Source organism: Dendrobates tinctorius, unplaced genomic scaffold, assembly GCF_039654945.1.
Source record: "Dendrobates tinctorius isolate UK_male_01 unplaced genomic scaffold, ASM3965494v1 ptg000254l, whole genome shotgun sequence".
Taxonomy (NCBI): Eukaryota; Metazoa; Chordata; class Amphibia; order Anura; family Dendrobatidae; genus Dendrobates; species Dendrobates tinctorius.
The window spans coordinates 2008618-2023377 of record NW_027361921.1 but is presented as its reverse complement, the minus strand read 5'-3'; the positions used below and the strand labels follow the sequence as shown (position 1 = coordinate 2023377).

The 14760-nt window shown below is 35.1% G+C and overlaps 8 non-coding genes across 8 annotated transcripts; all 8 read left to right on the top strand.

Moving 5' to 3' along the window:
- The first annotated feature begins 1906 nt into the window (after nt 1–1906).
- Nucleotides 1907–1980, top strand: TRNAT-UGU (transfer RNA threonine (anticodon UGU)). The gene has a single exon. It is a non-coding gene; the product is annotated as a tRNA-Thr (tRNA).
- A 1097-nt stretch (nt 1981–3077) lies between these two features.
- On the top strand, nt 3078–3151 carry TRNAT-UGU (transfer RNA threonine (anticodon UGU)). The gene has a single exon. It is a non-coding gene; the product is annotated as a tRNA-Thr (tRNA).
- Nucleotides 3152–5854: 2703 nt separating this feature from the next.
- On the top strand, nt 5855–5928 carry TRNAT-UGU (transfer RNA threonine (anticodon UGU)). Its single transcript has one exon. It is a non-coding gene; the product is annotated as a tRNA-Thr (tRNA).
- Nucleotides 5929–6839: 911 nt separating this feature from the next.
- TRNAT-UGU (transfer RNA threonine (anticodon UGU)) lies at nt 6840–6913 on the top strand. The gene has a single exon. It is a non-coding gene; the product is annotated as a tRNA-Thr (tRNA).
- A 2703-nt stretch (nt 6914–9616) lies between these two features.
- On the top strand, nt 9617–9690 carry TRNAT-UGU (transfer RNA threonine (anticodon UGU)). Its single transcript has one exon. It is a non-coding gene; the product is annotated as a tRNA-Thr (tRNA).
- A 911-nt stretch (nt 9691–10601) lies between these two features.
- TRNAT-UGU (transfer RNA threonine (anticodon UGU)) lies at nt 10602–10675 on the top strand. Its single transcript has one exon. It is a non-coding gene; the product is annotated as a tRNA-Thr (tRNA).
- Nucleotides 10676–11401: 726 nt separating this feature from the next.
- Nucleotides 11402–11475, top strand: TRNAT-GGU (transfer RNA threonine (anticodon GGU)). The gene has a single exon. It is a non-coding gene; the product is annotated as a tRNA-Thr (tRNA).
- Nucleotides 11476–13556: 2081 nt separating this feature from the next.
- On the top strand, nt 13557–13630 carry TRNAT-UGU (transfer RNA threonine (anticodon UGU)). The gene has a single exon. It is a non-coding gene; the product is annotated as a tRNA-Thr (tRNA).
- Nucleotides 13631–14760: the final 1130 nt, after the last annotated feature.

The following is a 14760-nucleotide window of genomic DNA, read 5'->3' as shown; positions in this document are numbered from 1 at the left end:
TAACCAAGATGCTACATCTTCTCAAGAATAAGCTTCCTATCTTAAAGCAGGTGTGTTTTACCTGTGTGCAAACTCAAATTTGCCATTGTTCCAGCCCTACTGATAGTGCAATTGTGAGATTAAGAATCTCATCTAAATGCTGAAAAGGAAGTAAGATTGCTTCAAGCTTGACAACTTAACCAATGGATTTTATTTTGAAATGCCTCCACTTTCCGCACCTGACTCTCTAAGCAGTCTTTCCAATATATCACATCTTTTTGTGATGTAGACAAGTTGGTCAAAGAGCCTGTTTAGTAAACAGAAAATCTTGATTTCGAATGTCAGCAGTGCTTTCCTTTCTTCATGTCAGTTTGGGGCTGTTAGCCGAAAAAGAAGACTTTCACTTCTGTTTGACATCAAACATGTCTTTCCCAAAGCACTAATAAAGTGTATTTGAGAGAAAAAAACTTTCTGCTTTTGAAATGCTCTAAAAGGAATTAGATGAAATAAGTTTCTTTAGAGAATATAGGATGGCTTCAAGCATTACAAATTAAAACCAGTGGAATTTGAGTAAAAAAAAAATTTTGCTTTTGAAATGCTCTAAAAGGAATCAGATGAAATAACTTTCTTTAGAGAATATAGGATGGGCTCAAGCATTACAAATTAAAACCAGTGGAATTACACATTAGATGCTACAAATTTTCATAGCAGTTTTCAGAAAAAGCAGAATAATAAATATTCACACATGAAAATTGGGATGCTGTGGCTTAGTTGGTTAAAGTGCCTGTCTTGTAAACAGGAGATCCTGAGTTCAACTCTCAGCAGTACCTTGTTTTCATCTTCTCAAGAATAAGCTTCCTATCTTAAAGCAGGTCTTTTACCTGTGTGCAAATTCAAATTTGCCATTGTTCCAGCCCTACTGATAGTGCAATTGTGAGATTAAGAATCTCATCTAAATGCTGAAAAGGAAGTAAGATTGCTTCAAGCTTGACAACTTAACCAACTTAACCAAGATGCTACATCTTCTCAAGAATAAGCTTCCTATCTTAAAGCAGGTGTGTTTTACCTGTGTGCAAACTCAAATTTGCCATTGTTCCAGCCCTACTGATAGTGCAATTGTGAGATTAAGAATCTCATCTAAATGCTGAAAAGGAAGTAAGATTGCTTCAAGCTTGACAACTTAACCAACTTAACCAAGATGCTACATCTTCTCAAGAATAAGCTTCCTATCTTAAAGCAGGTGTGTTTTACCTGTGTGCAAACTCAAATTTGCTATTGTTCCAGCCCTACTGATAGTGCAATTGTGAGATTAAGAATCTCATCTAAATGCTGAAAAGGAAGTAAGATTGCTTCAAGCTTGACAACTTAACCAATGGATTTTATTTTGAAATGCCTCCACTTTCCGCACCTGACTCTCTAAGCAGTCTTTCCAATATATCACATCTTTTTGTGATGTAGACAAGTTGGTCAAAGAGCCTGTTTAGTAAACAGAAAATCTTGATTTCGAATGTCAGCAGTGCTTTCCTTTCTTCATGTCAGTTTGGGGCTGTTAGCCGAAAAAGAGGACTTTCACTTTTGTTTGACATCAAACATGTCTTTCCCAAAGCACTAATAAAGTGTAATTGAGAGAAAAAAAACTTTCTGCTTTTGAAATGCTCTAAAAGGAATTAGATGAAATAAGTTTCTTTAGAGAATATAGGATGGCTTCAAGCATTACAAATTAAAACCAGTGGAATTTGAGTAAAAAAAAAAATTTTGCTTTTGAAATGCTCTAAAAGGAATCAGATGAAATAACTTTCTTTAGAGAATATAGGATGGGCTCAAGCATTACAAATTAAAACCAGTGGAATTACACATTAGATGCTACAAATTTTCATAGCAGTTTTCAGAAAAAGCAGAATAATAAATATTCACACATGAAAATTGGGGTGCTGTGGCTTAGTTGGTTAAAGTGCCTGTCTTGTAAACAGGAGATCCTGAGTTCAACTCTCAGCAGTACCTTGTTTTCATCTTCTCAAGAATAAGCTTCCTATCTTAAAGCAGGTCTTTTACCTGTGTGCAAATTCAAATTTGCCATTGTTCCAGCCCTACTGATAGTGCAATTGTGAGATTAAGAATCTCATCTAAATGCTGAAAAGGAAGTAAGATTGCTTCAAGCTTGACAACTTAACCAACTTAACCAAGATGCTACATCTTCTCAAGAATAAGCTTCCTATCTTAAAGCAGGTGTGTTTTACCTGTGTGCAAACTCAAATTTGCCATTGTTCCAGCCCTACTGATAGTGCAATTGTGAGATTAAGAATCTCATCTAAATGCTGAAAAGGAAGTAAGATTGCTTCAAGCTTGACAACTTAACCAACTTAACCAAGATGCTACATCTTCTCAAGAATAAGCTTCCTATCTTAAAGCAGGTGTGTTTTACCTGTGTGCAAACTCAAATTTGCCATTGTTCCAGCCCTACTGATAGTGCAATTGTGAGATTAAGAATCTCATCTAAATGCTGAAAAGGAAGTAAGATTGCTTCAAGCTTGACAACTTAACCAATGGATTTTATTTTGAAATGCCTCCACTTTCCGCACCTGACTCTCTAAGCAGTCTTTCCAATATATCACATCTTTTTGTGATGTAGACAAGTTGGTCAAAGAGCCTGTTTAGTAAACAGAAAATCTTGATTTCGAATGTCAGCAGTGCTTTCCTTTCTTCATGTCAGTTTGGGGCTGTTAGCCGAAAAAGAGGACTTTCACTTTTGTTTGACATCAAACATGTCTTTCCCAAAGCACTAATAAAGTGTAATTGAGAGAAAAAAAACTTTCTGCTTTTGAAATGCTCTAAAAGGAATTAGATGAAATAAGTTTCTTTAGAGAATATAGGATGGCTTCAAGCATTACAAATTAAAACCAGTGGAATTTGAGTAAAAAAAAAAATTTTGCTTTTGAAATGCTCTAAAAGGAATCAGATGAAATAACTTTCTTTAGAGAATATAGGATGGGCTCAAGCATTACAAATTAAAACCAGTGGAATTACACATTAGATGCTACAAATTTTCATAGCAGTTTTCGAAAAAAGCAGAATAATAAATATTCACCTATGGAACATGTGGTGCTGTGGCTTAGTTGGTTAAAGCACCTGTCTTGTAAACAGGAGATCCTGAGTTCAACTCTCAGCAGTACCTTGTTTTTGTCTTCTCAAGAATAAGCTTCCTATCTTAAAGCAGGTGTTTTACCTGTGTGCAAACTCAAATTTGCCATTGTTCCAGCCCTACTGATAGTGCAATTGTGAGATTAAGAATCTCATAATCTCATCTAAATGCTGAAAAGGAAGTAAGATTGCTTCAAGCTTGACAACTTAACCAATGGATTTTATTTTGAAATTCCTCCACTTTCCGCACCTGACTCTCTAAGCAGTCTTTACAATATATCACATCTTTTTGTGATGTAGACAAGTTGGTCAAAGAGCCTGTTTAGTAAACAGAAAATCTTGATTTCGAACGTCAGCAGTGCTTTCCTTTCTTCATGTCAGTTTGGGGCTGTTAGCCGAAAAAGAAGACTTTCACTTCTGTTTGACATCAAACATGTCTTTCCCAAAGCACTAATAAAGTGTAATTGAGAGAAAAAAACTTTCTGCTTTTGAAATGCTCTAAAAGGAATTAGATGAAATAAGTTTCTTTAGAGAATATAGGATGGCTTCAAGCATTACAAATTAAAACCAGTGGAATTTGAGTAAAAAAAAATTTTGCTTTTGAAATGCTCTAAAAGGAATCAGATGAAATAACTTTCTTTAGAGAATATAGGATGGGCTCAAGCATTACAAATTAAAACCAGTGGAATTACACATTAGATGCTACAAATTTTCATAGCAGTTTTCGGAAAAAGCAGAATAATAAATATTCACCAACAGAACATGTGGTTCTGTGGCTTAGTTGGTTAAAGCACCTGTCTTGTAAACAGGAGATCCTGAGTTCAACTCTCAGCAGTACCTTGTTTTTGTCTTCTCAAGAATAAGCTTCCTATCTTAAAGCAGTTGTTTTACCTGTGTGCAAACTCAAATTTGCCATTGTTCCAGCCCTACTGATAGTGCAATTGTGAGATTAAGAATCTCATCTAAATGCTGAAAAGGAAGTAAGATTGCTTCAAGCTTGACAACTTAACCAATGGATTTTATTTTGAAATGCCTCCACTTTCCGCACCTGACTCTCTAAGCAGTCTTTCCAATATATCACATCTTTTTGTGATGTAGACAAGTTGGTCAAAGAGCCTGTTTAGTAAACAGAAAAACTTGATTTCGAATGTCAGCAGTGCTTTCCTTTCTTCATGTCAGTTTGGGGCTGTTAGCCGAAAAAGAGGACTTTCACTTTTGTTTGACATCAAACATGTCTTTCCCAAAGCACTAATAAAGTGTAATTGAGAGAAAAAAACTTTCTGCTTTTGAAATGCTCTAAAAGGAATTAGATGAAATAAGTTTCTTTAGAGAATATAGGATGGCTTCAAGCATTACAAATTAAAACCAGTGGAATTTGAGTAAAAAAAAAAATTTTGCTTTTGAAATGCTCTAAAAGGAATCAGATGAAATAACTTTCTTTAGAGAATATAGGATGGGCTCAAGCATTACAAATTAAAACCAGTGGAATTACACATTAGATGCTACAAATTTTCATAGCAGTTTTCAGAAAAAGCAGAATAATAAATATTCACACATGAAAATTGGGGTGCTGTGGCTTAGTTGGCTAAAGTGCCTGTCTTGTAAACAGGAGATCCTGAGTTCAACTCTCAGCAGTACCTTGTTTTCATCTTCTCAAGAATAAGCTTCCTATCTTAAAGCAGGTCTTTTACCTGTGTGCAAATTCAAATTTGCCATTGTTCCAGCCCTACTGATAGTGCAATTGTGAGATTAAGAATCTCATCTAAATGCTGAAAAGGAAGTAAGATTGCTTCAAGCTTGACAACTTAACCAACTTAACCAAGATGCTACATCTTCTCAAGAATAAGCTTCCTATCTTAAAGCAGGTGTGTTTTACCTGTGTGCAAACTCAAATTTGCCATTGTTCCAGCCCTACTGATAGTGCAATTGTGAGATTAAGAATCTCATCTAAATGCTGAAAAGGAAGTAAGATTGCTTCAAGCTTGACAACTTAACCAACTTAACCAAGATGCTACATCTTCTCAAGAATAAGCTTCCTATCTTAAAGCAGGTGTGTTTTACCTGTGTGCAAACTCAAATTTGCCATTGTTCCAGCCCTACTGATAGTGCAATTGTGAGATTAAGAATCTCATCTAAATGCTGAAAAGGAAGTAAGATTGCTTCAAGCTTGACAACTTAACCAATGGATTTTATTTTGAAATGCCTCCACTTTCCGCACCTGACTCTCTAAGCAGTCTTTCCAATATATCACATCTTTTTGTGATGTAGACAAGTTGGTCAAAGAGCCTGTTTAGTAAACAGAAAATCTTGATTTCGAATGTCAGCAGTGCTTTCCTTTCTTCATGTCAGTTTGGGGCTGTTAGCCGAAAAAGAGGACTTTCACTTTTGTTTGACAACAAACATGTCTTTCCCAAAGCACTAATAAAGTGTAATTGAGAGAAAAAAAACTTTCTGCTTTTGAAATGCTCTAAAAGGAATTAGATGAAATAAGTTTCTTTAGAGAATATAGGATGGCTTCAAGCATTACAAATTAAAACCAGTGGAATTTGAGTAAAAAAAAAAATTTTGCTTTTGAAATGCTCTAAAAGGAATCAGATAAAATAACTTTCTTTAGAGAATATAGGATGGGCTCAAGCATTACAAATTAAAACCAGTGGAATTACACATTAGATGCTACAAATTTTCATAGCAGTTTTCAGAAAAAGCAGAATAATAAATATTCACACATGAAAATTGGGGTGCTGTGGCTTAGTTGGTTAAAGTGCCTGTCTTGTAAACAGGAGATCCTGAGTTCAACTCTCAGCAGTACCTTGTTTTCATCTTCTCAAGAATAAGCTTCCTATCTTAAAGCAGGTCTTTTACCTGTGTGCAAATTCAAATTTGCCATTGTTCCAGCCCTACTGATAGTGCAATTGTGAGATTAAGAATCTCATCTAAATGCTGAAAAGGAAGTAAGATTGCTTCAAGCTTGACAACTTAACCAACTTAACCAAGATGCTACATCTTCTCAAGAATAAGCTTCCTATCTTAAAGCAGGTGTGTTTTACCTGTGTGCAAACTCAAATTTGCCATTGTTCCAGCCCTACTGATAGTGCAATTGTGAGATTAAGAATCTCATCTAAATGCTGAAAAGGAAGTAAGATTGCTTCAAGCTTGACAACTTAACCAATGTATTTTATTTTGAAATGCCTCCACTTTCCGCACCTGACTCTCTAAGCAGTCTTTCCAATATATCACATCTTTTTGTGATGTAGACAAGTTGGTCAAAGAGCCTGTTTAGTAAACAGAAAATCTTGATTTCGAATGTCAGCAGTGCTTTCCTTTCTTCATGTCAGTTTGGGGCTGTTAGCCGAAAAAGAGGACTTTCACTTTTGTTTGACATCAAACATGTCTTTCCCAAAGCACTAATAAAGTGTAATTGAGAGAAAAAAACTTTCTGCTTTTGAAATGCTCTAAAAGGAATTAGATGAAATAAGTTTCTTTAGAGAATATAGGATGGCTTCAAGCATTACAAATTAAAACCAGTGGAATTTGAGTAAAAAAAAAAATTTTGCTTTTGAAATGCTCTAAAAGGAATCAGATGAAATAACTTTCTTTAGAGAATATAGGATGGGCTCAAGCATTACAAATTAAAACCAGTGGAATTACACATTAGATGCTACAAATTTTCATAGCAGTTTTCGAAAAAAGCAGAATAATAAATATTCACCTATGGAACATGTGGTGCTGTGGCTTAGTTGGTTAAAGCACCTGTCTTGTAAACAGGAGATCCTGAGTTCAACTCTCAGCAGTACCTTGTTTTTGTCTTCTCAAGAATAAGCTTCCTATCTTAAAGCAGGTGTTTTACCTGTGTGCAAACTCAAATTTGCCATTGTTCCAGCCCTACTGATAGTGCAATTGTGAGATTAAGAATCTCATAATCTCATCTAAATGCTGAAAAGGAAGTAAGATTGCTTCAAGCTTGACAACTTAACCAATGGATTTTATTTTGAAATTCCTCCACTTTCCGCACCTGACTCTCTAAGCAGTCTTTACAATATATCACATCTTTTTGTGATGTAGACAAGTTGGTCAAAGAGCCTGTTTAGTAAACAGAAAATCTTGATTTCGAACGTCAGCAGTGCTTTCCTTTCTTCATGTCAGTTTGGGGCTGTTAGCCGAAAAAGAAGACTTTCACTTCTGTTTGACATCAAACATGTCTTTCCCAAAGCACTAATAAAGTGTAATTGAGAGAAAAAAACTTTCTGCTTTTGAAATGCTCTAAAAGGAATTAGATGAAATAAGTTTCTTTAGAGAATATAGGATGGCTTCAAGCATTACAAATTAAAACCAGTGGAATTTGAGTAAAAAAAAATTTTGCTTTTGAAATGCTCTAAAAGGAATCAGATGAAATAACTTTCTTTAGAGAATATAGGATGGGCTCAAGCATTACAAATTAAAACCAGTGGAATTACACATTAGATGCTACAAATTTTCATAGCAGTTTTCGGAAAAAGCAGAATAATAAATATTCACCAACAGAACATGTGGTTCTGTGGCTTAGTTGGTTAAAGCACCTGTCTTGTAAACAGGAGATCCTGAGTTCAACTCTCAGCAGTACCTTGTTTTTGTCTTCTCAAGAATAAGCTTCCTATCTTAAAGCAGTTGTTTTACCTGTGTGCAAACTCAAATTTGCCATTGTTCCAGCCCTACTGATAGTGCAATTGTGAGATTAAGAATCTCATCTAAATGCTGAAAAGGAAGTAAGATTGCTTCAAGCTTGACAACTTAACCAATGGATTTTATTTTGAAATGCCTCCACTTTCCGCACCTGACTCTCTAAGCAGTCTTTCCAATATATCACATCTTTTTGTGATGTAGACAAGTTGGTCAAAGAGCCTGTTTAGTAAACAGAAAAACTTGATTTCGAATGTCAGCAGTGCTTTCCTTTCTTCATGTCAGTTTGGGGCTGTTAGCCGAAAAAGAGGACTTTCACTTTTGTTTGACATCAAACATGTCTTTCCCAAAGCACTAATAAAGTGTAATTGAGAGAAAAAAACTTTCTGCTTTTGAAATGCTCTAAAAGGAATTAGATGAAATAAGTTTCTTTAGAGAATATAGGATGGCTTCAAGCATTACAAATTAAAACCAGTGGAATTTGAGTAAAAAAAAAAATTTTGCTTTTGAAATGCTCTAAAAGGAATCAGATGAAATAACTTTCTTTAGAGAATATAGGATGGGCTCAAGCATTACAAATTAAAACCAGTGGAATTACACATTAGATGCTACAAATTTTCATAGCAGTTTTCAGAAAAAGCAGAATAATAAATATTCACACATGAAAATTGGGGTGCTGTGGCTTAGTTGGCTAAAGTGCCTGTCTTGTAAACAGGAGATCCTGAGTTCAACTCTCAGCAGTACCTTGTTTTCATCTTCTCAAGAATAAGCTTCCTATCTTAAAGCAGGTCTTTTACCTGTGTGCAAATTCAAATTTGCCATTGTTCCAGCCCTACTGATAGTGCAATTGTGAGATTAAGAATCTCATCTAAATGCTGAAAAGGAAGTAAGATTGCTTCAAGCTTGACAACTTAACCAACTTAACCAAGATGCTACATCTTCTCAAGAATAAGCTTCCTATCTTAAAGCAGGTGTGTTTTACCTGTGTGCAAACTCAAATTTGCCATTGTTCCAGCCCTACTGATAGTGCAATTGTGAGATTAAGAATCTCATCTAAATGCTGAAAAGGAAGTAAGATTGCTTCAAGCTTGACAACTTAACCAACTTAACCAAGATGCTACATCTTCTCAAGAATAAGCTTCCTATCTTAAAGCAGGTGTGTTTTACCTGTGTGCAAACTCAAATTTGCCATTGTTCCAGCCCTACTGATAGTGCAATTGTGAGATTAAGAATCTCATCTAAATGCTGAAAAGGAAGTAAGATTGCTTCAAGCTTGACAACTTAACCAATGGATTTTATTTTGAAATGCCTCCACTTTCCGCACCTGACTCTCTAAGCAGTCTTTCCAATATATCACATCTTTTTGTGATGTAGACAAGTTGGTCAAAGAGCCTGTTTAGTAAACAGAAAATCTTGATTTCGAATGTCAGCAGTGCTTTCCTTTCTTCATGTCAGTTTGGGGCTGTTAGCCGAAAAAGAGGACTTTCACTTTTGTTTGACATCAAACATGTCTTTCCCAAAGCACTAATAAAGTGTAATTGAGAGAAAAAAAACTTTCTGCTTTTGAAATGCTCTAAAAGGAATTAGATGAAATAAGTTTCTTTAGAGAATATAGGATGGCTTCAAGCATTACAAATTAAAACCAGTGGAATTTGAGTAAAAAAAAAAATTTTGCTTTTGAAATGCTCTAAAAGGAATCAGATAAAATAACTTTCTTTAGAGAATATAGGATGGGCTCAAGCATTACAAATTAAAACCAGTGGAATTACACATTAGATGCTACAAATTTTCATAGCAGTTTTCAGAAAAAGCAGAATAATAAATATTCACACATGAAAATTGGGGTGCTGTGGCTTAGTTGGTTAAAGTGCCTGTCTTGTAAACAGGAGATCCTGAGTTCAACTCTCAGCAGTACCTTGTTTTCATCTTCTCAAGAATAAGCTTCCTATCTTAAAGCAGGTCTTTTACCTGTGTGCAAATTCAAATTTGCCATTGTTCCAGCCCTACTGATAGTGCAATTGTGAGATTAAGAATCTCATCTAAATGCTGAAAAGGAAGTAAGATTGCTTCAAGCTTGACAACTTAACCAACTTAACCAAGATGCTACATCTTCTCAAGAATAAGCTTCCTATCTTAAAGCAGGTGTGTTTTACCTGTGTGCAAACTCAAATTTGCCATTGTTCCAGCCCTACTGATAGTGCAATTGTGAGATTAAGAATCTCATCTAAATGCTGAAAAGGAAGTAAGATTGCTTCAAGCTTGACAACTTAACCAATGTATTTTATTTTGAAATGCCTCCACTTTCCGCACCTGACTCTCTAAGCAGTCTTTCCAATATATCACATCTTTTTGTGATGTAGACAAGTTGGTCAAAGAGCCTGTTTAGTAAACAGAAAATCTTGATTTCGAATGTCAGCAGTGCTTTCCTTTCTTCATGTCAGTTTGGGGCTGTTAGCCGAAAAAGAGGACTTTCACTTTTGTTTGACATCAAACATGTCTTTCCCAAAGCACTAATAAAGTGTAATTGAGAGAAAAAAACTTTCTGCTTTTGAAATGCTCTAAAAGGAATTAGATGAAATAAGTTTCTTTAGAGAATATAGGATGGCTTCAAGCATTACAAATTAAAACCAGTGGAATTTGAGTAAAAAAAAAAATTTTGCTTTTGAAATTCTCTAAAAGGAATCAGATGAAATAACTTTCTTTAGAGAATATAGGATGGGCTCAAGCATTACAAATTAAAACCAGTGGAATTACACATTAGATGCTACAAATTTTCATAGCAGTTTTCAGAAAAAGCAGAATAATAAATATTCACACATGAAAATTGGGGTGCTGTGGCTTAGTTGGTTAAAGTGCCTGTCTTGTAAACAGGAGATCCTGAGTTCAACTCTCAGCAGTACCTTGTTTTCATCTTCTCAAGAATAAGCTTCCTATCTTAAAGCATGTCTTTTACCTGTGTGCAAATTCAAATTTGCCATTGTTCCAGCCCTACTGATAGTGCAATTGTGAGATTAAGAATCTCATCTAAATGCTGAAAAGGAAGTAAGATTGCTTCAAGCTTGACAACTTAACCAATGGATTTTATTTTGAAATTCCTCCACTTTCCGCACCTGACTCTCTAAGCAGTCTTTCCAATATATCACATCTTTTTGTGATGTAGACAAGTTGGTCAAAGAGCCTGTTTAGTAAACAGAAAATCTTGATTTCGAATGTCAGCAGTGCTTTCCTTTCTTCATGTCAGTTTGGGGCTGTTAGCCGAAAAAGAAGACTTTCACTTCTGTTTGACATCAAACATGTCTTTCCCAAAGCACTAATAAAGTGTAATTGAGAGAAAAAAACTTTCTGCTTTTGAAATGCTCTAAAAGGAATTAGATGAAATAAGTTTCTTTAGAGAATATAGGATGGCTTCAAGCATTACAAATTAAAACCAGTGGAATTTGAGTAAAAAAAAAAATTTTGCTTTTGAAATGCTCTAAAAGGAATCAGATGAAATAACTTTCTTTAGAGAATATAGGATGGGCTCAAGCATTACAAATTAAAACCAGTGGAATTACACATTAGATGCTACAAATTTTCATAGCAGTTTTCGGAAAAAGCAGAATAATAAATATTCACCTATGGAACATGTGGTGCTGTGGCTTAGTTGGTTAAAGCGCTTGTCTGGTAAACTGGAGATCCTGAGTTCAACTCTCAGCAGTACCTTGTTTTCATCTTCTCAAGAATAAGCTTCCTATCTTAAAGCATGTCTTTTACCTGTGTGCAAATTCAAATTTGCCATTGTTCCAGCCCTACTGATAGTGCAATTGTGAGATTAAGAATCTCATCTAAATGCTGAAAAGGAAGTAAGATTGCTTCAAGCTTGACAACTTAACCAACTTAACCAAGATGCTACATCTTCTCAAGAATAAGCTTCCTATCTTAAAGCAGGTGTGTTTTACCTGTGTGCAAACTCAAATTTGCCATTGTTCCAGCCCTACTGATAGTGCAATTGTGAGATTAAGAATCTCATCTAAATGCTGAAAAGGAAGTAAGATTGCTTCAAGCTTGACAACTTAACCAATGGATTTTATTTTGAAATGCCTCCACTTTCCGCACCTGACTCTCTAAGCAGTCTTTCCAATATATCACATCTTTTTGTGATGTAGACAAGTTGGTCAAAGAGCCTGTTTAGTAAACAGAAAATCTTGATTTCGAATGTCAGCAGTGCTTTCCTTTCTTCATGTCAGTTTGGGGCTGTTAGCCGAAAAAGAAGACTTTCACTTCTGTTTGACATCAAACATGTCTTTCCCAAAGCACTAATAAAGTGTATTTGAGAGAAAAAAACTTTCTGCTTTTGAAATGCTCTAAAAGGAATTAGATGAAATAAGTTTCTTTAGAGAATATAGGATGGCTTCAAGCATTACAAATTAAAACCAGTGGAATTTGAGTAAAAAAAAAATTTTGCTTTTGAAATGCTCTAAAAGGAATCAGATGAAATAACTTTCTTTAGAGAATATAGGATGGGCTCAAGCATTACAAATTAAAACCAGTGGAATTACACATTAGATGCTACAAATTTTCATAGCAGTTTTCGGAAAAAGCAGAATAATAAATATTCACCTATGGAGCATGTGGTGCTGTGGCTTAGTTGGTTAAAGCGCCTGTCTTGTAAACTGGAGATCCTGAGTTCAACTCTCAGCAGTACCTTGTTTTCATCTTCTCAAGAATAAGCTTCCTATCTTAAAGCAGGTCTTTTACCTGTGTGCAAATTCAAATTTGCCATTGTTCCAGCCCTACTGATAGTGCAATTGTGAGATTAAGAATCTCATCTAAATGCTGAAAAGGAAGTAAGATTGCTTCAAGCTTGACAACTTAACCAACTTAACCAAGATGCTACATCTTCTCAAGAATAAGCTTCCTATCTTAAAGCAGGTGTGTTTTACCTGTGTGCAAACTCAAATTTGCCATTGTTCCAGCCCTACTGATAGTGCAATTGTGAGATTAAGAATCTCATCTAAATGCTGAAAAGGAAGTAAGATTGCTTCAAGCTTGACAACTTAACCAACTTAACCAAGATGCTACATCTTCTCAAGAATAAGCTTCCTATCTTAAAGCAGGTGTGTTTTACCTGTGTGCAAACTCAAATTTGCTATTGTTCCAGCCCTACTGATAGTGCAATTGTGAGATTAAGAATCTCATCTAAATGCTGAAAAGGAAGTAAGATTGCTTCAAGCTTGACAACTTAACCAATGGATTTTATTTTGAAATGCCTCCACTTTCCGCACCTGACTCTCTAAGCAGTCTTTCCAATATATCACATCTTTTTGTGATGTAGACAAGTTGGTCAAAGAGCCTGTTTAGTAAACAGAAAATCTTGATTTCGAATGTCAGCAGTGCTTTCCTTTCTTCATGTCAGTTTGGGGCTGTTAGCCGAAAAAGAGGACTTTCACTTTTGTTTGACATCAAACATGTCTTTCCCAAAGCACTAATAAAGTGTAATTGAGAGAAAAAAAACTTTCTGCTTTTGAAATGCTCTAAAAGGAATTAGATGAAATAAGTTTCTTTAGAGAATATAGGATGGCTTCAAGCATTACAAATTAAAACCAGTGGAATTTGAGTAAAAAAAAAAATTTTGCTTTTGAAATGCTCTAAAAGGAATCAGATAAAATAACTTTCTTTAGAGAATATAGGATGGGCTCAAGCATTACAAATTAAAACCAGTGGAATTACACATTAGATGCTACAAATTTTCATAGCAGTTTTCGGAAAAAGCAGAATAATAAATATTCACCTATGGAACATGTGGTGCTGTGGCTTAGTTGGTTAAAGCGCCTGTCTTGTAAACAGGAGATCCTGAGTTCAACTCTCAGCAGTACCTTGTTTTCATCTTCTCAAGAATAAGCTTCCTATCTTAAAGCAGGTCTTTTACCTGTGTGCAAATTCAAATTTGCCATTGTTCCAGCCCTACTGATAGTGCAATTGTGAGATTAAGAATCTCATCTAAATGCTGAAAAGGAAGTAAGATTGCTTCAAGCTTGACAACTTAACCAACTTAACCAAGATGCTACATCTTCTCAAGAATAAGCTTCCTATCTTAAAGCAGGTGTGTTTTACCTGTGTGCAAACTCAAATTTGCCATTGTTCCAGCCCTACTGATAGTGCAATTGTGAGATTAAGAATCTCATCTAAATGCTGAAAAGGAAGTAAGATTGCTTCAAGCTTGACAACTTAACCAACTTAACCAAGATGCTACATCTTCTCAATAATAAGCTTCCTATCTTAAAGCAGGTGTGTTTTACCTGTGTGCAAACTCAAATTTGCCATTGTTCCAGCCCTACTGATAGTGCAATTGTGAGATTAAGAATCTCATCTAAATGCTGAAAAGGAAGTAAGATTGCTTCAAGCTTGACAACTTAACCAATGGATTTTATTTTGAAATGCCTCCACTTTCCGCACCTGACTCTCTAAGCAGTCTTTCCAATATATCACATCTTTTTGTGATGTAGACAAGTTGGTCAAAGAGCCTGTTTAGTAAACAGAAAATCTTGATTTCGAATGTCAGCAGTGCTTTCCTTTCTTCATGTCAGTTTGGGGCTGTTAGCCGAAAAAGAGGACTTTCACTTTTGTTTGACATCAAACATGTCTTTCCCAAAGCACTAATAAAGTGTAATTGAGAGAAAAAAAACTTTCTGCTTTTGAAATGCTCTAAAAGGAATTAGATGAAATAAGTTTCTTTAGAGAATATAGGATGGCTTCAAGCATTACAAATTAAAACCAGTGGAATTTGAGTAAAAAAAAAAATTTTGCTTTTGAAATGCTCTAAAAGGAATCAGATGAAATAACTTTCTTTAGAGAATATAGGATGGGCTCAAGCATTACAAATTAAAACCAGTGGAATTACACATTAGATGCTACAAATTTTCATAGCAGTTTTCAGAAAAAGCAGAATAATAAATATTCACACATGAAAATTGGGATGCTGTGGCTTAGTTGGTTAAAGTTCCTGTC